Source organism: Loxodonta africana, chromosome 3 (genome assembly GCF_030014295.1).
Source record: "Loxodonta africana isolate mLoxAfr1 chromosome 3, mLoxAfr1.hap2, whole genome shotgun sequence".
NCBI classification, from domain to species: domain Eukaryota; kingdom Metazoa; phylum Chordata; class Mammalia; order Proboscidea; family Elephantidae; genus Loxodonta; species Loxodonta africana.
Genome location: NC_087344.1, coordinates 150,290,960 through 150,312,159, shown reverse-complemented (window position 1 = coordinate 150,312,159; position 21,200 = coordinate 150,290,960).

Here is a 21,200-nt window from a genome sequence, read left to right as displayed (position 1 = left end):
TGTAATTAGATATACAGTAATAATTTCCATAGACAGTAAATGAATCACTCACACACACACACAAAATGATTTCCTGTGAAAAAGGAATGATACACCACTACGCAATGGAAACTATTTCTCCTGTCTGCTAAGAAAACAAAGTAGAGGTAGTTATCCAATAATCGTTATAAGAAAATACTCTGGAACATTCAGACTTACAGTCCGTTATTGAAAAGCTCAGCGGAGAAGACCAAGAAGAACAATTGAAGGGCAGTATTCTGGAATGTCTGAACATCAAGAATGAAGACCCTAAGGTCTTCCGGGGTGGGGGAGACTCCACACAAAAATAAGGTGTCAGAATGTCCTTAAAGTTTTTAATAACATTATTAATGCCAGAAGATAAATCAAGGACAACTACCTTGAAGCTAGAAATTTATATGCAACCAAACTGTCAAACACACGTTAGAGTGTATTAGAGACATTTGCTTCTAGTGAAATGAGAGTGAAAAGCAAAAACGAGGAAGGCTGGAATCTAAGAAACAGGAGTTCCAACACCATAGAGGAGGGAAGGGAACCCCAGCATGACAGGCATGCAGCTGGGCTAGAGAGCAATCACAGGAGATCTGTGCAGAAGGGTAGAGATATCATGTAGGAAGTGTCTGGAAAAAAATTAAAACAGAGCATTATGTCACATGACTACGGTGGTGTAGTGGTTAAGAGCTATGCCTGCCAACCAAATGGCTAGCAGTTTGAATCTACCAGGTGCTCTTTGGAAACTCTATGGGCCAGTTCTACTGTGTCCTATACGGCCACTATAAGTCAGAATCATCTCCCAGGCAACACTTTTTTTTTCTTTTCTCTTTTTTTTAATGTGATATTTACTGCAGTTTGGGAAATTCAAATAATTCAGGATGTTGAACTAGTCTGCGATGCTGACTAGCTTCCCCAAAAATCAACCCTGGAGGAATTATAGGATCAAGAGGGCAACATTACTTCCAGGAAGTATAAAGAAATGTAAACCTTTTGAGACACTCCAAAGGAGCCCTGGTGGCACAACAGTTAAGTGCTTGGTTGCTTAACTGCTCAGCAGGCAGTTCGAACCTATCCAGCAGCTGAACAGGAGAAAGATCTGGGGCTCTGCTCCCTTAAAGATTAAAGGAAAACTAAACCTGCTCCTGATGATTCCCTTCTGACTCATAGAACCCTTATAGGACAGGGTAGAACTGCCTCCACAGGGTTTCCAAGGCCACATCTCATTTCTGCGGAGTGGCTGGAGGGTTCCAACTGCTGACCTTTAGATTAGCAGCCAAGCACATAACTACTGCACAACCAGGGCTCCTTCCATAAAGATTGTAACCTAGGAAACCCTATGGGCAGTTCTACTCTGTCACATGGGGTTGCCATGAGTCGAGATCGACTCCACAGCACCCCACAACTACAACAACAAAGAGACTACGGGCTATTTTGAACCCATATGTGAAAGGTCAGGTGCAGAGGTAGCAGACATAGAACAAAATGGAGAAAAGCCTTTGAAGTTCTGTGCTTACATCTCACTCCAATGGCCTCCACTCCATTCCAATCGTCAATTAATTCTTGCCCCTTCAAGAAAGAATCAGGTACACTGAACCCACCGATGTGGTAGCTCTGATATGATATCTGGGGACTACACAAGCTTTGCTGAAGAAAAGAGGTGATGAAAATGGTGTGGACAAACCACATGCCCCCAGGTATTCCTTTTCCTTCAAACCTCGAGAGCTAAGGATTGCAATGGCCTCCCCCCAATGCTGCTTAATTGTAAGCATTAAAAATGATACCTCGACATGAAGATTTACCTGGTGGACTATGAAACAAACAAGAGTGTGAAAAGTGATTTTCTTGTACATGTTGCTCTCCACTTGCAGCTCATTTTTGTCCTTAATTTTACCAAGAGCAACAGAGCATTAGGAAGGAGGGTCTCAGGTACCTCTGCACAGTGCACCTCATCTTGAGAATTTCCTCTGCCACAAGCCTTCCTCTTCTTTGGACACCAAAGGCCTCCCCGACTGGGGTATCTGCCCAGCCCACAGCTTCTCTGCTTTCAGGAATTTCATCTCTTGTTCTCCACTCCATAGTGAGATGTTGCCCAGTGGTCAGTTCAAGTTCTAGGACTTGAATCAATGACCAAATGACACTTTAGATTCCAGGGATTCACGAGGACAAAACATAAAAGTAACAGTGGTTTGGATTTCAAGTACATAAAACCGCAGAGACCCACTTAGCTCACTTGTCATTTCAAAGACCAGGTCTTGCCATGTGGTTGCTGCTCTGCATGCCCAGTACTAACCCCTACGGGATTACGGCATGTCCCATTTCAGATTGACCCAAAGTGCCAGTTTGGGTTGACTCCTCAATGTCTTCTGCTCCAGAAATAACTCCAGGTGCGTAGTTCTCATTTTCCTTCCTTTCCCGCTCCTCAGAGGGACAGCAAAATGACCTGTGTTGCTACCGCAATGGATAATCTAGCTGAGCAGGAAGTGGAACGATTTTGGGCACCTGAAGAGGAGGGGCAAACCTTTATGTTTGCCGGGAAATCGAACCTGGTTCTCCCGTGTGGGAGGCGATAATTCTACCACTGCGTTTTCCCTACTTACGGTGCTATGGCTATTCCGAAAATGACTCCGGCAGGACTTGGAAAAAGCAGCTCTAAAATGGGTTTAAACAGTGTTCTCTTCGGAAGAAACAGCTAGCACATATAAAAGATACCGAGAACACATGGTTTCAGGCAACACTCTAAAGTTATTGCATTCAAATAAACTGATTGAACTTGAAAGAGACTAATTTGGAAACACTTTAGGACAGAGTAGAGTTGCCTGCCCTGTAGGGTTTCCAAGGAGCAGCTGGTGGATTCAAACTGCGGAATTGGTTACCACCCAAGCTCTTAATCACCGCATCACCAGGGCTCCAGGTGGGCAATACACCTCATGTTATTTTCATAGTGCTCCTACAACAGGACTACCACAAGGAGAAGGCGTTCACTGACAGGAACTCATTTTCTTATTTTCCCGTACTTTCAGAGGCTAGAAGTCTGAATTCAAGGCACCAGCTCCAGGAGAAGGCTCCGTCTGTCACCTCTGGGAAAAAAATCCTCCTCGTCTCTTTGAGCTTCTCTCCGTTGGTTTCTTGGTAATCTCCGAGTGGCATCATTCATTCTCCATTTGTGCTTCCTTGCTTCTAGGCTTAACCTGATCCTTTTATATCTCAAAATTGATTGCTTTCACATGCAGCCTATACGGATTGCACCTCATTAACATAACAAAGAAAACCCTATTCCCAACTGGAATTACAAACACAAGTATAGGTGTTAGGTTTACACCACACATCTTTGGTAGACACAATTCAATCCATAACAAACTTCAGTACAAAAACATCAGAAATCATAGAGTCTCTTGTCTCTGGTCCTAAATCTGCGTGAACCTAAGGAACCCTCATTTATTCACTGCTGATGCAACCTCTTTGCCCTTACATTGCTTGGTGCCTCCCATCGCTTTCCTTTCAAGCTTGAGATGGGTTCCAGTTCTTTCCCAGACAGGTATTCAGTACCCAGTGATAGTTCAGAAGGCTGGATGTTTGGGAATATGTCTGAAGTCAGCATATCCCTGATACCAAAACCATGTAAAGACACCACCAAAAAAGAAAATTACAGACATATATCCCTCATGAACTTCGATGCACAAATCCTCAACAAAATTCTAGCCAATAAAATTCAACAACATATCAAAAAAATAATTTACCATGACCAAGTGGGATTCATACCAGGTGTGCCAGCATGGTTCAACATTAGAAAAAGAATTAATGTAATCCATCATACAAATAAAAGAAAAACAAGAACCACATGCTCTTATCAATTGATGCAGATGCATTTCACAAAGTCCAACACCCATTCATGATAGAAACTCTCAGCAAAATAGGAATAGAAGGAATCTTCCTCAACATAATAAAGAGCATTTATACAAAGGCAACACCCAACATCACCCTAAAAGGAGAGAGTCTGAAAGCATTCCCTTGAGATTGGGAACCAGAAAAGAATGCCCTTCATCATCACTCTTCTTCAACATTGTGCTGGAGGTCCTAGACCGAGCAATTAGGCTAGATAAAGAAATAAAGGGCACCCAGATTGGTAAGAAAGAAGTAAAAGTGTCTCTATTTGCAGATGACATGATCTTATACACAGAAACCCTAAAGAATCCTCAAGAAAACTACTGAAACTAATAGAAGAGTTCAGCAGAGTATCGGGATAAAAGATAAACATACAAAAATCAGTTGGATTCCTTTACACCAACAAAAACAACATCAAAGAGGAAATCACCACATCAATACCATTTATAGTAGCCCCCAGGAAGATAAAATGCTTAGGACTAAATCGTACCAGAGACGTAAAAGACCTATACAAAGAAAACTACTAGACACTATTGCAAGAAACCAAAAGAGACCTAGACCTACACAAGTGGAAAAACATACTTTGCTCACGGATAGAAAGGCTTAACATTGTAAAAATGTCTATTCTACCAAAAGTGATGTATACATACAGTACAATTCCCGTCCAAATTAAAATGACGTTTTTTTAACGACATGGAGAAACAAATCACCAGGTTCATATGGAAGAGAAAGAGACCCCAGAGAAGTAAAGCATTACTGAAAAAGAAGAACAAAGTGAGAGGCCTTACTCTACCTGATTTTAGAAACTATTTCACCACCACAAGAGCAAAACAGTCTGGTACTGGTACAACAACAGATACATAGACCAATGGAAAAGAATTGGGAATCCAGAGATAAATCCATCCACATTTGAGCAACTGATATTTGACAAAGGCCCAAAATCAGTTAAATAGGGAAAAAACGGTCTCTTTAACAATCGTGCTGGCATCTGCAAAAAAATGAAACAAGACCCATACCTCACACTGTGCACAAAAACTAACTGAAAATGCATCAAAGGGCTAAATGTAAAATCTAAAATGATAAAGATCATGGAAGAAAAAAATAGGCACAGCGCTAGGAGTCCTAATACAAAGCATGAACAGTGTACAAAACATTGCTAACAATGCACAAACACCGGAAGAGAAATTTGATAACTGTGAGCTCCTAAAAATAAAACAGCTATGCTCATCGAAAGACTTCACCAAATGTGTAAAAAGATTACCTAAAGATTGGGAAAAAGATTTTACTAGGACATTCCCGATCATCATCTGATCTCTAAAATCTACATGATACTGCAAAAACTCAACTGCAAAAAGACAAATAACTCCATTAAAGAATGGGCAAATGATATGAACAGGCACTTCACTAAAGAAGACATTCAGGTAGCTAACAGATATATGAGGAAATGCTCATGGTCATTAGCCATTAGAGAAAGGCAAATCAAAACTACAATGAGATTCCATCTCACTCCCACAAGGCTGACATTAATCCAGAAAACACAAAATGATAAAGGTTCGAGAGTTTGTGGAGAGGATGCAACACTTATACACTATTGGTGGGAATGGAAAATGGTACAACCACATGAGAAATCATTTTGGCACTTCCTTAAAAAGCTAGAAATACAACTACTGTACGATCCAACAATCCCACTCGTTCAAATATAGCCTAGAGAAATAAGACCCTTTATATGAACAGATATATGCACACCCATGTTCATTGCAGCACTGTTTACAACAGCAAAATGATGGAAGCAACCCCGGTGCCCATCAATGCATGAATGGATATATAAATTATGGTATATTCACACAATGGAATTCTATGGATCCATAAGAACAATAATAAATCTGTGAAACATTTCATAACATGGAGGAATCTGGAAGCCACTATGCTGAGTGAAATTCTTCAGTTACAAAAGGGCAAATACGGTATGAGAAGACTATTATAAGCACTCAAGAAAAAGTATAAACACAGAAGACAATATTCTTTGATGATTCCAAGAGTGTCGAGGGAGAGGGGTATTCACTAATTAGATAGTAGACAAGAACTATTTTAGGTGAAGGAAAAGACACTACACAATACAGGAGAGGTCAGCACAACTGGATTAAACCAAAAGCAAAGGATTTTCTGAATAAACTGAATGCTTCAAAGGCCAGCATAGCAGGGAAGGGGGTTTGGGGACCATGGTTTCAGAGGACATCTAGGTCAATTGACAAAATAAAATCTATTCAGAAAACAGTCTGCATCCCACTTTGGAGAGTGGCGTCTGGGGTCTTAAACACTAGCACATGGCCATCAAAGATGCATCAATTGTTCTCAAAGAACCTGGAGCAAAGGAGAATGAAGAACACCAAAGACACAAGGTAATTATGAGCCCAAGAGGCAGAAAAGGCCACATAAACCAGATACTACATCAGCCATTTGACCAGAAGAACTAGATGGTGCCCAGCTATAACCGATGACTGCCCTGACAGGGAACACAGCACAGAACCCCTGAGGGGGCAGGAGACCAGTGGCATTTACACCTCAAATTCACTTAAAAAGACCAGACTTAATGGTCTGACTGAGACTCGAAGGACCGCAGAGGTCATGGTCCACAGACCTTCTGTTAGCCTAAAATGGGAACCATTCCCAAAGCCAACTCTTCAGACAGGGATTGGATTGGACTATGGGATAGAAAATGATACTGGTAAAGAGTGAGCTTTTTGGATCAAGTAGGCACATGAGACTATGTGGGCAGCTCCTGTCTGGAGGGGAGAGGAGAGGGCAGAGGGGGTCAAAAGCTGGCCGAATGGACACGAAAATAGAGTGGAAAGGAGTGTGCTGTCTCATTACAGGGAGAGCAACTAGGAGGATATAGGAAGGTTTCTATAAACTTTTATGTGAGGGTCTGACTTGAATTTGTAAACTTCCACCTAAAGCACAATAAAAACTAAAAAAAAAAAAAGCACCCTTTGGAAAGAAGTCTCTCCCATTTATCTGATCCCTCCCCCCACTACCCCAGCCCTCAAGCCAGATTTCGTGGTGGCCCATTTCCCTGGGCCTGAGATAGGTCCTGCTGTGCACCATGAACCCTTCTCCTGGCCTGGGAGAAGGAACAAATTAACAAATGGAGGAAAAACAAACTGCCAGTTCCCCTAACCTGGGAACTCAGGGCAGAAGCAGCTCCTATCCAGACACAAGCAGTCTATGGACTTTGAATGTCTCTCCCCACTGGGGGGACCTGTGTGGGCCCATTTCAGTAGCTTAGGCCGTTGTTGGCATAGTGCAACAGTGTACGTGGCTGAGGCCTGACTTCAACTGTTTCAGCTGCATGGCAGAGAGACAGGATTTTGACATTTGACACCACTCTGCTTATTAAGCAGGGTCCTCACCTACCCATATAAGGGGCCTGAGGACTGGTGGCTCCACCCACGCCACCTAGCCACCCCCGACAAGAGTCCAAGGATAAGTGGTGACTCCCAGTCCTTACAGCCAAAAACACTGGATGCCCATTGTCCAGCGGCAGAGCCCACCCACCTGTGAGCTCTAGGGCACAGGGATGTGCTTTCCTCACAGAAACTCAGGGGACAGTTGTCAGCCCCTGCCTTGCTCAGAGTGTGACCCAGTGCTGCAACCAGAAACCTGTGCCTACACCAATCACCCCGCTCCTCTAAGACTGTAGGTGAGAGCCTGCACCAACTACTTGGACACCTCAGCTGAATCCATACAAGAAAAGTGAATGGATTCCTAGGCTCATATACCCGGTAACAGCCCTAGCCATCTGGTGACAGGATATTAGAGCTTCTAAGGCACCAACAATCAAGCTAGCTCACTTGAGCAGCCTATTTGGGCATATCAAAACAAAACAAAGCAAGAAGCCAGGACACAGCAAGCAAGCACAAAATAAATTAAGACAATAACTTATAGATGGCTCAAAAACAATAGTCAATATCAAATCACATAAAGAAGCAGAACATGATCACTTCAACAAGCTCCCAAAACAAAGAATCAAGAAGTCTTCTGGACAAAGATTTATTCCTGGAATTACCAGAGGTCGAATACTAAAGGTTAATACACAGAACTCTTCAAGAGATCAGGAAAGAGGTTAGGCAAAATGCAGAACAAGCCAAGGATCACACAGATAACGCAGTCGAGGATATTAAGAAGGTTATTGAAGAGCGTAATGACAAATTTAATAGGCTGCAAGAATCCATAGAGAGACAGAAATCAGAAATTCAGAAAATTAACAATAAAATTTCGTAATTAGACAACTCAATAGGAAATCAGAGGAACAGAATTGAGGAACTGGATGTCAGAATTAGTAATAACAAAGATAAACTTAGTTCAAGAAAATTCAGATAAAACTGACGGGGTCACTCACAGCCCCAGAAGAAATGCTTTCTTGTCAACTAGAACTTGTTTCAGGATCTCCAGGCTGTGAAAACAGACAGGATTTTTTACCAACATTAAGAAGACCATCAGCCATGGAATTCTCTCTCCCTCTAGTGTTAAGGATTGAATCGTGTCCTTCTAAGGGAAATATCAAAGTCCTAACCCCTATACCTGTGAATGTGAGCTTTTTGGGGGTAATAGAGTTCTTCTTTGAAGATATCCACTGTGGGTGGACTCAATTGCAACTCACAGTGGCCCTATTGGACAAAATAGAAGCCAACTGCCACATTTTTGCCCCACTCTTTGAAGAGAGTATCAGTTTTGTAATACTGGAGAAGGGTGGGTCCTACTCCTAATCCTTTCTGAGTGCTGTTTCGTAATAGAGAAGAGACGTGCAGCGAGGGTCAGGCATAAGAGGTAAACAACATGTGATGTTCCCTCACAGACCAGTGAATGCCAGGAGATATGCAGGGACTACCAACAAGGATGGTTCTTCCTGCATGAGCCACACCACTGCCCCACACCACTGAACTCCTAGAAATTTCACTCAGTTGGAAGGATCCCGAATTTTTGTGGGATTTATTTCCCAACTCCTAGCACACAAGTGTTTTACCAGTAAGTCCAGAGTCATTCACACTTCTTCCTTACTAGGTCCAGTCAGTGTAGGGTCATCAATGTAGTGGACCAGTGTGACGGTTGGTGAAATGGAAAGGCAATCAAGGTCCCTGAGGTCTAAATTAAGACATAGGGCTGGAGAGTTGATATATCACTGAGGTAGGACAGTTTAGGTATATTGCTAGCCTTTCCAGCTGAAGAAAAGCTGCTTATGGTGTTTCTTCAGAACTGAAAATGGGAAAACAGCATTGGTCAGACCAATAGCTGCATATCAGTTCCCCGGAGATATATTAATTTTCTCAAGCAATGAAACCACATATGGAATGGGAGCTATAATTAGAGTCACCACTTGGTTAAGTTTACAGTAACCCTCTGTCTTTCTACAAGATCCATCTGTTTTTTCCACAGGCCCAACAGATGAGCTGAATGGGGATGTGGTGGGAATCATGGCCCTTGCATTCTTCAAGCCCTCGATGGTGGCATTCTTCAAGCCCTTGATTGAGGGGCTGCAACTCTCTATTCTGGTGATTCAAATTAGACTGCCGTTCCCTTGAGCTAGAATTCTTCTGCTTGTAGAGATCAAGTAAATATTTAGTACATTTCCTGTCTATTTCACTCCTAGGACACTATGACTCATTAGCCAATACCATAAGTCCATACAAGTGAGATTACTCTGATTACTGCTTAGATTCCACTGTCCATTGTGGTAAGCACTAACCACTCCCACCTTGTCTTTGTGGATTGAGTGCTGCCACTTGGCCCCTACCACCACGGGGTCCAATCAGCCCCATTGTAGTTAGGTGTTTTAATTCAGTTAGGGCAGTTCTCACTGTCGAAACTTACTCAAATAAAGGAGCAATCACAGCAGTCTTCAAGGATGCCGTGACTCCCTTTGCAAATTTGTTTCTCACTGTTGTGGTAAATGGTGTGTCCTCTGGCACTCCATGTGTGGGCATGTGGGTCTAACCTGATAAATCCACTCCAACATGCCAATTTCCCTAAGCCTTTGAATTCCTTCTTCTACAGTATACCAGGGCAGGTCTTGTACTTCAACTTTATTTAGTGTAGGCTACCACATAATCCATACTTCATCCACCCAACCAAATAAACTATTAGATCTTTTCCTATCCTCTTGAGCTGAAACACTGAAGGAAGAATCTGTGATTCGTAGGCCCATATTAATAACCTCCAACTGATCTATCTTTATGTTCCTTGCACAATTATCCCACATCCTTAATAGCCATTCTCACACATATTCCTCAGGTTTCTGTTTGTACATATCAGAAAAGTAAAGCAGTTCCTTTGGAGTGTGGTGTGCCTTCTCCTCGGTTACACTTTGTACCTCCCCTTTTGGGACTTAAGTCTAGTTATAGACCTAGAAGCAAAAATGGGCAGTGGGGGTGATTCCTGGGAATATTCATCAATGTCTTGAAAGGCATCTCCCTCAGGTAATGCCTCAGGCAAGGCAACAGGTGCCACCTCAGGTGATACCTCAAAGTCTCTTCAGACACAGTTGGGTTAATCTCATCTGATGGGGGTGGAAGGTATAATGGTTTGACTGGAGGTCAGCGGCTTTACCAAAATCCTGGTGCCATAGTGGTTAAGAGTTCAGCTGCTTACCAAAAGGCCAATAGTTCAAATCCACCGGATGCTCCTTGAAAACCCAATGGGGTAGTTCTATTCTGTTGTATGGGGTCACTCTGAGTCAGAATCAACTCCTATAAGAAGGCAATGGGTTTTTTTTGTTTTGTTTTTTTGGTTTAATGGCTTAGCAGAGGAAGATGGAGTAATCTCTTCAGATGGGAGTAGGAGTGCTGATTCTCCTGGCAGCAATGATTCAACAGAATTTAGAGCCTCAGTGTCCTCAGCTCCCTGATTATCTGTCCGTATGTTCCCTTTCCAAGTTTCGGGTCCCATTTCTCCTCAATCAATGGCCTTACTTTAACTTCAGACACCATTCGAGGTTAGGAAGTTAATTACATAGTTACTCAGCCACTCTTAAAATAAGACTTTGTGTTAGATTTTCCACAATAGCAGCTCTGTTACTACAAGAAATAAGGCTTTCTTTCAGGGGACAAGTTGCAACTTTGAGGTATTTTATAAGGCCTTTGAACTGTAACTATGAAGCTCTGAGCTCATCCCTCTCACCAGTTTGTCTAATAAAAGTAGGACCAAACAACCAGCTTCCTTACTTCCTGACAAAATTGTGGAAAATTTTGAAACATATGATCACTCAGAGCCTTGCTTCCCTCCAATACTTGATCTATTTCTGATGATATTTGGCATATTAAAATTGCCATCTCGTCCCATGGATTAGCAGCACCCTCTTTACTACTGGAGGTGAAGTCGTCAGCAATTTTAGGATTAGTCAAACTTGAGAACCAACTGAGAAAACTCATCCTTATGATTCTGTTTCTCTGGAACCTCTCTCAGTACAAATTGTCTTAGGCCGGTTCTCAAGAGAAGCAAAACCAGTGCGATTGTGTATGGGTGTGTGTGTGTGTGTATATACATATATATATATATAACTGTGTAAACAGAGACAGAGACAGAGGGAGAGCTTCATCTCAAGAAAATTGCTCACATGGTTGTAGAGGTAGCAAGTCCCAAGACCATGGGTCAGACATCAGGTCGGAGACTTCTCCTGTCTCATGTACCTGCAGGGTCTGATGAACCTAAGATGGGCAGGAAAGGAAGCAGGTTGCTGGCTAAAGTCCCAAGAACTGGAGGTCAGATGATGACCAGGTAGATGCAGGATCTAGGGCAATCGAGCAACCTTTGTCAAAATGTCTATACATATATTGGATGCAGGCCACACCCCTCAGGAAAATCCCCTTACAACTGATTGGCTGATCATGTCAGATCACATCATTCTGGATAACTACATCACTATATAACTGCCAATTTACATCATTACATAACTGCCAAACCACTGAGAATCATGGCCCAGCCAAGCTGACACACAACCTTAACCACCACACATTACAAGCCCAGTGATTACCTTAATAATTTTCCCAACTGGTACCTAAAACCACCTATAAATAATTTTGTCTACTCTTCTAAAAATATTGAGTCCTGTTTAAATGTATATTTACCTACTCTACTTAAATTTCATGAGAGTCAAAGTCAAATATATGTTCACATTCTAAACTTGCCTCATTCTAGTTTCACTGATGATCTGCACTGATGACAATCCTTCTAAAATATTTTTTGATTATGAAAATGAGCTAATAACACACCTAAGTACTTACATTATGGTGTTAATTCCAAATATTCTGGTATGAAATAATATTTACTAAGAGGTCATTTTACTCCTGTAACTTTGGTGGGAATACACCAGTTGGCTAAAGGCCTAAGGGAGTTGATTTTTGACTGTATAAACAGGTTCTTCCTTGAGGGAATCTATTCTCGCTTTCATTCAAAGAGCTCTGTGCTTGTGAATTTGTTCAGCGTCTGTGACTGTCTGTTGCTGTGTTTCAAGTCAGACTGGGTTCACCAGACCTAGTGTGTTTCTGCTTATAAAAATCATGTAAGACTTTAATAGATTGCCCATCTACTGCATTTCTAGAGATGCCAACCAAGGAGTTAATGCCAAAGAGCTTTGAGGGACAGACAATTCTGATTACTGCTTCAGCTCTGTATTCAATGTAGTGACTGAGGTCACCTTGTCTTTTAGGCTTAAATGTTGTGACTTGACCCTTCCAATGCCATCTTCCCATCATCCCTATTCATTTCAATGATCCCAGGTCCACGGTAGCAGTTCCCACTGTCCTTCATAAAATAGCCACCACAGAGTTCTTTGAGGATGAGAAAACAGTTCTGTAGGATCTATTTCTCACGGCCTCTTTGGAGGTAGTGTCTTCTGGACCTTTCCAGGGGATAAAAGTAGGGGCAAATGAGCATGTCTGTGGAGTATACAAATAATTTTTACTCAAAAAGGATTTGGACTTTTTCCCTGGTTCCTAAGAGGTAATCTCTAAACACCTGAGATTTTCCCAGTGACTGGAGTCTTTGTAATTTCTGGAGGGGCTCCAGGTCACACGTGAGAGTTTATGCTGAAGGGGCAAGAGGGGCGTCTTTGAGAGGACAAAGAGGAAAAGTCCCCAAAAGTCTAGTTTAGAGGGGTATTGCCAAAGGAAAGGAGGAACCAAAGGATCTTGAGATATCTGCAAGTTACTCTGAAATGGGGTACCAAATAGATATATATGGAGGGATGACAAAACAAATGTGGAAAATGCTCTTTGGTCATATAAAATCACTACTCTTTCAACTTTTTTATATTTAAAATTGCTTTGAAAAGGAAGATTTGGAGCTCTTGTCCCAGGTTCTGCTTTGTTCTCCTGAGATGAATATTCTGAAAGAGAAAGGTTAGGTTTCTAAGACGAGGACTACAGAAGCCGTGGCGGTTCCCGGTGGCCCAGAGCAGGATACAACTGTTGGAGGCCCCAAGCCGCTGAAGATCACCTCTCCAAGCCTGGGCGATGCTGGGACTTTTCTGCATGAAACAAGGCTAAAGAAGATTCCTGCGGAGGAGAGGAGTCGGACCGGGAACCGAACCCGGTCTACGGCGGTGAAAGCGCCGAATCCTAGCCACTAGACCACCAGGGACCTGCCGGGAGGGCTCACATCTCCCGCCTCCAGACAGGACATCTCTTTGCACCATACCCTCGGAAGGCAGGATGCCTACCCTCTCTGATGCCGCCCTCTTCTCCAGCGATCCTCCACTAAGGCCTTTTCCTTCTTGCCTTCTCCAAAACGCGAGACAGCGTGCCACACGCCGAGCGCTGACAGGTCTCCGCAGGTTTCGGAGCGAGGTGGCTCTTCCCCGCCCAGAGATGCGGCTTTGCTGGGCGGGAGCGTGTGGGGAGAAGGTGGCCGGGTCCAGAGCAGGGAACTAGCCTGCAGGGAGAAGGCCCCCAGGGTGGGAAGGAGGCAGAGCACGAGCCCCGGAGAACTCCAACATCAAAAACGGCTCAGACAGGTTAGAGAGGGTTAGAAACTGGCAAAATCGTCACGAAAGGAGAGACTGGAAGGAGGGAGCGGGCTGACTCATGAGGGGAAGAGTAAGTGGGAGTATGGAATAAGGTGTATATAAGCTTATATGTGGCAGACTGACTTGATTTGTAAACTTTCACTCAAAGCACAATAAAACTTATTTTTTAAAAAAGTAATGAAACACCGATACTTGCTACAACGTGAATAAACCTAAAACATATTATGCTGAGTTTAAAAATCTAGTCACCAACAGCCATATATTATATGATTCCATTTATATGAAAAGTCCAGAACAAGCAAATTTATACAGATAGAAAATAGATTAATGACTGCATAGAACTGGGTATTGGGGAAGTGGAAAGTGATGGAGAGTGAGTGCTAATGATGTTTCTTTGGGGTGGTGAAAGTTTTCTAAACTTAGATTGTGGGATGGTTGCACAACTGTATGAATACAGTAAAAACCATTTACTTGTACACCTTAAATAGATGCATTTTGTGGCACATGTGTTATGTTTCAGTAAAAAAAAAGAAAAAAAAAAGGCTCAGACAGGGGTCTTAAACACTAACAAGCAGCCATCTAAGGTGCATCAATTGGTCTCAACCCACCTGGATCAAAAGAGAATGAAGAACACCAAAGACACTAGGTGATTACTAACCCAAGAGACAGAAAGGGCCACATGAACCGGAGACTACATCATCCTGAGACCAGAAGAACTGGATGGTGCCCGGCTACAACCTATGACTGCCCTGACAGGGAACACAACAGAGAACCCCTGAGGGAGCAGGAGAGCAGTGGGATGCAGACCCAAAATTCTCATAAGACCAGACTTAATGGTCTGACCGGGACTGGAAGGACCCCGGTGGTCATGGCCCCCAGACCTTCTGTTGCCCCAGGACAGGAACCATTCCCGAAGCCAACTCTTCAGACATGGATTGGACTGGACAATGGGTTGGAGAGGGATGCTGGTGAGGAGTGAGCTTCTTGGATCAGGTAGACACTCCAGACTGTGTTGGCATCTCCTGCCTGGAGGGGAGATGAGAGGGTGGAGGGGGTTAGAAGCTGGCAAAATGCGCAGGAGTAGAGAGTGGAGGGAGAGAGTGGGATGTCTCATGGGAGGGGAAGTAATTGGGAGTGTGTAGCAAGGTGAATGTGGGCTTTTGTGTGTAAGATTGACTTGATTTGTAAACTTTCACTTAAAGCACAATAAAAAATCTATATATGTATTTTAAAAAATGGCTCAGAATGCAGAAACGGAGGCAGACTGGAGGAAAAACTCCTTGAACCACGGCCCCAGGACCCCAAATTGAACTTCAGATTTCCCCCTAAAGTCCTCTGCCCCTGCCGTTTTCCCATCTTTGTTGATGGCAACTCCAATCTTTCTTATGCTCAGGAAGAAAACAGCGAGTTCTCCTTGGCGACGGTCTTTTCCTCAGACCCCACATCTAATTACTCAGGGATTTACGGGTTCTCCTTGGTGATAGAAGACAGTCAGTAGTTCGAATCTCTGGCCGCTCTGTGGAAACCCTATGGGGCTGTTCTACTCTGCTCCCTATGAATCGTAATAGACTCAAGGGCAACGAATCTTTTGGTTTTAGTCCGTCAAATGTGGACGTTGATCTACCCAGTCCCTCCATTTCCTGAGCTCTGGATTTGGACCGATAACTTTCCTGATAAAGGCGGGAGGTCAATTTAAGGCATAGCCCTCGGCTCGCTCAGACCTTAGGGTTCAAGACCCTTAATTTCAGGGCGTGGGATTCGGCTGCATTTGCCCCTTTTCTTTGGCTCTGTCCCTCAAAATCAGCCTGTTCTGGCCTGTCTTGGAGAGTTTCGGACATGCCTGGGACCCCGCCTCTCCACTCCTCTCTCCAGGTTAAGAAACCAACTCCCTTCGTGTTCCGCCTGCAGAGAAGCTTCAGAAGGCCCTTTTTTTCCTGTCTTGGGCTGGGCGCGGCCCAGGTGTGCTATACGGGGGGACACACGAGGTGAGTTTGAGGACCTCCTGTAGCCTGCTCTTTTCTCCCCCTGTGTAAGGGAAGGACAACCTTCCCCTTTGTCCAATTCAGGAGGGATCCCAAAGGGTCGTGACTCAACGGAAAGGCGGTGAACCCTAGCCTCTGGGTGGGCGGGGAGGCAGGTGATTGTTCTGGAAAGGAAGGGGAAATGCACATTATGAAATTTCCTGAACTAAAGCTACCTGGAAGGCAGCCTCGTCTGGAACAGGGTCCTAGGTCGCTGGTGAGCGTGATGTAGTACAGTTGTGTCCCCTTCTCAACTTTGAGACAAAAAACAAAGTCGAGCACTGAGTCCTGGTTTCCAGTGAGCAAGGTATCCATGCCTTCCCCAGGGTGGGGGAGCACTTGAACATCAGGTGTGAAGGCTGCAAGGTAACCCCTGCACCTAGAGCAGCAACTGCAGGAGAAAAGGGCACATTCTTGCCCCCCCAATTTTTTTTTTTTAAACTTGATTTCTAGGGGAAATCCTATGGAGAATAACATTAAAGCCTGTGAGCTACAAAAACTCTTTGCCTATTGGCAGTTGCCCTGAGGCAAAGGTGAAAAACCTGTGCAAACCACCTGCGTTAACATTCCCACTCCGTGATCTGTTAAGCAGAAAAATAAAAAACGCAAACGAAGATGAGTTTCCAGTATTGAAATAAAACTGCCCTTCAAAAAGAATCTCCAAGAGTGAGGGGGGAGAAATCAAGGGATTGTGAAATCTGCATGAGCTTCCCTTGGGTCCTGCGGTGTATACTCGGCTTTTTGGTCTGGTGTCCAAAAGAATCCAGTGCAGGCCTTCAAGGTTGGCTTGGCCTGTGTTGGTTGTTCAATATTTTCCAAAAGTCAAATGTCCTAAAACACATGTTTCGGCCTTTGCTAAGGTACGGCTAAAACATGAAGGCTTGATTAAAGCAGTGGACTTAAACTGAGTTGCATAGAACTAGAGACAGCCCAATTGTCAGATGGAGGACAGTGGAGAGGTGCTGAGGCAAAAGGGCTTGAGAGGAAAGAGTGCAGGTCAAGCCCCAGGGAGAGGGCACAGTAGGGCCTGGAGGGAGGGTTCTACTGTTCCTGGGTGGACAGGAAGTGTGGATCATTTTGAGTGTGTGTGCGTTTGATAAAGTAGGTAACAAAACACTTGCCATTTCAACCACTTTATGTGCACAATTCAGTGACACTACTTAGGTTCACCATGTTGTGGAACCATCACCACTATCCGTTTCCAAAGGTTTTCATAATCCTTGACAGAAATTCAGTGTCCCTTAAGCAGTCATTCCTGTCTTTTCCCTCCCACCTGCCCCTGGTAACCATTAGTAAACTTTGGCCTCTATGCATTTGCTGTTCTAGAGATTCCAAGTAAGTGGGAATCATATAATATTTGTCTTTTTGCATCTGGCTTATTTCATTCAGTATAATTTTCCTAGGTTCATTCATGTCTTAACATATATTAGAATTTCCTTTCCCTTTACAGCTGAATAATATTCCATTGTATGGATATACCACATTTTGTTTATCCACTCCTCTGTTGATGGACACTTGGGTTGTTTACACCTTTTGGCTCTTGTGAATAATGCTGCAATGAGCATTGGTGTACAAGGATCTGTTTGCATTTCTGCTTTCAATTTTTTGGGGGTATATACCCAGTAGTGGAGGTGTTGGGTCATTTGGGAATTCTGTGGTTAACTTTTCTGAGGAACCATCAAACGGATTTCCACAGAGGCTGTACCATTTTACAATCTCACCAACAAAGGGTGAGGGTTCCAATTTTCCACATCCTCAACAATGCTCATTTTCCAAATTTCTGCCAAACGGTTGAGCACTCAACTACTAACTGAAAGGTTTGTGGTTGGAACCCACGCAGAGGCACTTCAGAAGGCAAGTCCGGCAATCTGCTTCTGAAAGATCCAAAAGTCCAAGCCGTTGTCATCGAGTCAATTCTGAGTCATAGTGACCCTATAGGACAGAGTAGAGGTGCCCCATAGGGTTTTCAAGGCTGTGATCTTTACAGAAGCAGGCCACCACATCTTTCTCCCACAGGGTGGCTGGTGGATTCAAACTGCTGACCTTTCAGTTAGCAGCTGAGCACTTTAACCAATGCACCACCAAGTCACAGCCTTCAGAACCTATGGAGTCATGAGTCCTAATTGACTCCATGGCAACTAATGCAAAGTGCATGGATGAATAATGAGTAATGACATTGAACTTCTTTTCATGGAAACACGGATCATTTGTCAAGAGCACCAGTGCCTTTAAAGGTCCACCTAGGCGCCTTTCCGAAACCCCAGCGTGAGAGCCTTCACAGCTCCTGGGCTGTGCGGAGCTGGAGAGCCCGAGAGGAGCTTAGTTCTGAAAATGAAAACTCTAGTGAGCTGTGGGATCCCGCATCCCGGGGGAGCACCCCCTCCAGCCCCCCCGCCATGTCCTAGCTTCCCAGATAAAAAAATTTAGGGCCTAAAGGAAGCCACAGTCTCCTCTGACTGAAGGAACTATTGTTGTTCCCCTCACCCCCCCCCCCCCGGGCTTTCTCCCACACTTTGCTACTGGCAGTCGAATTTCAAATGCAGTTGAATTTGAATTTCGTATGTTGGAAGCTAAAATACTTAAAGACTGCACGTCTTAGGATTTTCAAGGACAAAATCTTAGGCTAGCTCATTCACGTGGTTTCCAAAGCATAGTGGTTATCACGTTTGCCACACACAGGGAAGGTTCCAGGTACGAAACGGGGCGGAAACAGTTACTTTTCACTCCTTAAAGCCCATTGCTACTTTTTCTCATTGCTTTAGATCTAGAATCAGACTCCAGTCCCGGAAAGTCCCAGAGAGAATTGCACAAACTGTGACAACCCATGTTGTTGTTGTTGTCAGGTGCCCCCCAGTGGGCTCCAACTCATAGCAACTCTATGCACAACAGAAGGAAACACTGCCCTGTCCTGAGCCATCCTAACAATCATTGTTATGCTTGAGCTCCATGTTGCAGCCATTGTGTCCAATCCACCTCCTTGAGGGCCTTCCTCTTTTCCACTGACCCTGTACGCTGCCAAGCATAATGTCCTCCTCCAGGGACTGATCCCTCCTGACTACATGTCCAAAGTATGTACTGCACAGTCTCGCCATCCTTGCCTCTAAGTAGCATTCTGGCTGTACTTCATCTGAGACAGATTTGTTCTTTCTTTTGGCAGTTCATGGTATACTCAATATTCTTCGCCAACACCACAATTCAAAGGTGTCAATTCTTCTTCAGTCTTCCTTATTCATTGTGCAGCTTTCACATGCGTATGATGGGATTGAAAATACCATGGCTGGGTCAGGCGCACCTTAGTCTTCAGGGTGACATCTTTGCTCTTCAACACTTTGAAGAGGTCCTTTGCAGGAGGTTTACCCAGTGCAATGCGTCATTTGATTTCTTGACTGCTGCTTCCATGGCTGTTGATTGTGGATTCAAGTAAAATGAAATCCTTGACAACTTCAATCTTTTCTCCGTTTATCATGACGTTGCTCATTGGTCCATTTGTGAGGATTTTTGTTTTCTTTATTTTGAGGTGTGATCCATACTGAAGCCTGAGGTCTTTGATCTTCATTAGTAAATGCTTCAAGTCCTCTTCACTTTCAGCAAGCAAGGTTGTGTCATCTGTACAACACAGGTTGTTAATGAGTCTTCCTCCAACCCTGATGCCCCGTTCTTCTTAATATAGTCCAGCTTCTTGGATTATTTGCTCAGCACACAGATTGAATAGGTACGGTGAAAGAATACAACCGTGACGCACATCTTTCCTGCCTTTAAACCAATCAGTATTCCCTTGTTCTGTCCAAAGAACTGCCTCTTGATCCATGTAAAGCTTCCTCATGAGCACAATTAAGTGTTCTGGAATTCCCATTCTTCACAATGTTATCCATAGTTTGTCATGATCCACACAGTTGAATTCCTTTGCATAGTCAATAAAACACAAGTAAACATCCTTCTGGTATTCTCTGCTTTCAGCCAGGATCCATCTGACATCAGTAATAATATCCCTGGTTCCACGTCCTCTTCTGAAACGGGCCTGAATTTCTGGCAGTTCCCTGTTGATACACTGTTGCAGCCATTTTTGAATGATCTTCAGCAAAATTTTCCTTGTGTGTGATATTAATGATATTTTTCTATAATTTCCACATTTGGTTGGATCACCTTCTTGTGAATAGGCATAAAGATGGATCTCTTCCAGTCAGTTGGCCAGGAAGCTGTCTTCCATATTTCTTGGCATAGACAAACGAGCACCTCCAGTGCTGCATCTGTTTGTTGAAACATCTCAATTGATATTCCATCAATTCCTGGAGCCTTGTTTTTCACCAATGCCTTCAGAGCAGCTTGGACTTCTTCCTTTAGTACCATCCATTCCTGATCATATGCCACCTCTTGAAATGTTTGGACATCGACTAGTTCTTTTTGGTATAATGACTCTGTGTATTCCTTCCATCTTCTTTGATGCTTCCTGCATCGTTTAATATTTTCCCTATGGAATCCTTCACTATTGCAACTCGAGGGTGAATTTTTTTCTTCAGTTCTTTCAGCTTGAGAAACGCCGAGCTTGTTCTTCCCTTTTGGTTTTCCATCTCCAGCTCTTTGCACATGTCATTATAATACTTTACTTTGTCTTCTCTAGACACCCTTTCAAATCTTCTGTTCAGTTCTTTTACTTCATCAATTCTTCCTTTTGCTTTAGCTGCTTGATGTTCGAGAGCAAGTTCAGGAGTCTCCTCCGACATCCATCTTGGTCTTTTCTTTCTTTCCTATGTTTTCAATGACCTCTTGCTTTCTTCACGTATGATATCCTTGATGTCATTCTACAACTCGTCTGGTCCGCGGTCACTAGTGTTCAATGCGTCAAATCTATTCTTGAGATGGTCTCTAAATTCAGGTGAGATATACTCAAGGTCATATTTTGGCTCTCGTGGACTTGCTCTGATTTTCTTCAGTTTCAGCTTGAACTTGCATATGAGCAACTGATGGTCTTTTCCACAGTTGGCCCCTGGCCTTGTTCTGACTTATGATTTTGAGCTTTCTATCGTCTCTTTCCACAGGTGTACTCTATTTGATTTCTGTGTGCTCCATCTGGCGAGGTCCATGTGTATAGTCGTCTCTTATGTTGTGAACAAAGGTATTTACAATGAAGAAGTCGTTGGTCTTGCAAAATTCTATCATTTGATCTCTGGCATTGTTTCTATCATCAAGGCCATATTTTCCAACTACTGATCCTTCTTCTTTGTTTCCAACTTTCACATTCCAATCACCAGTAATTATCAATGCATCTT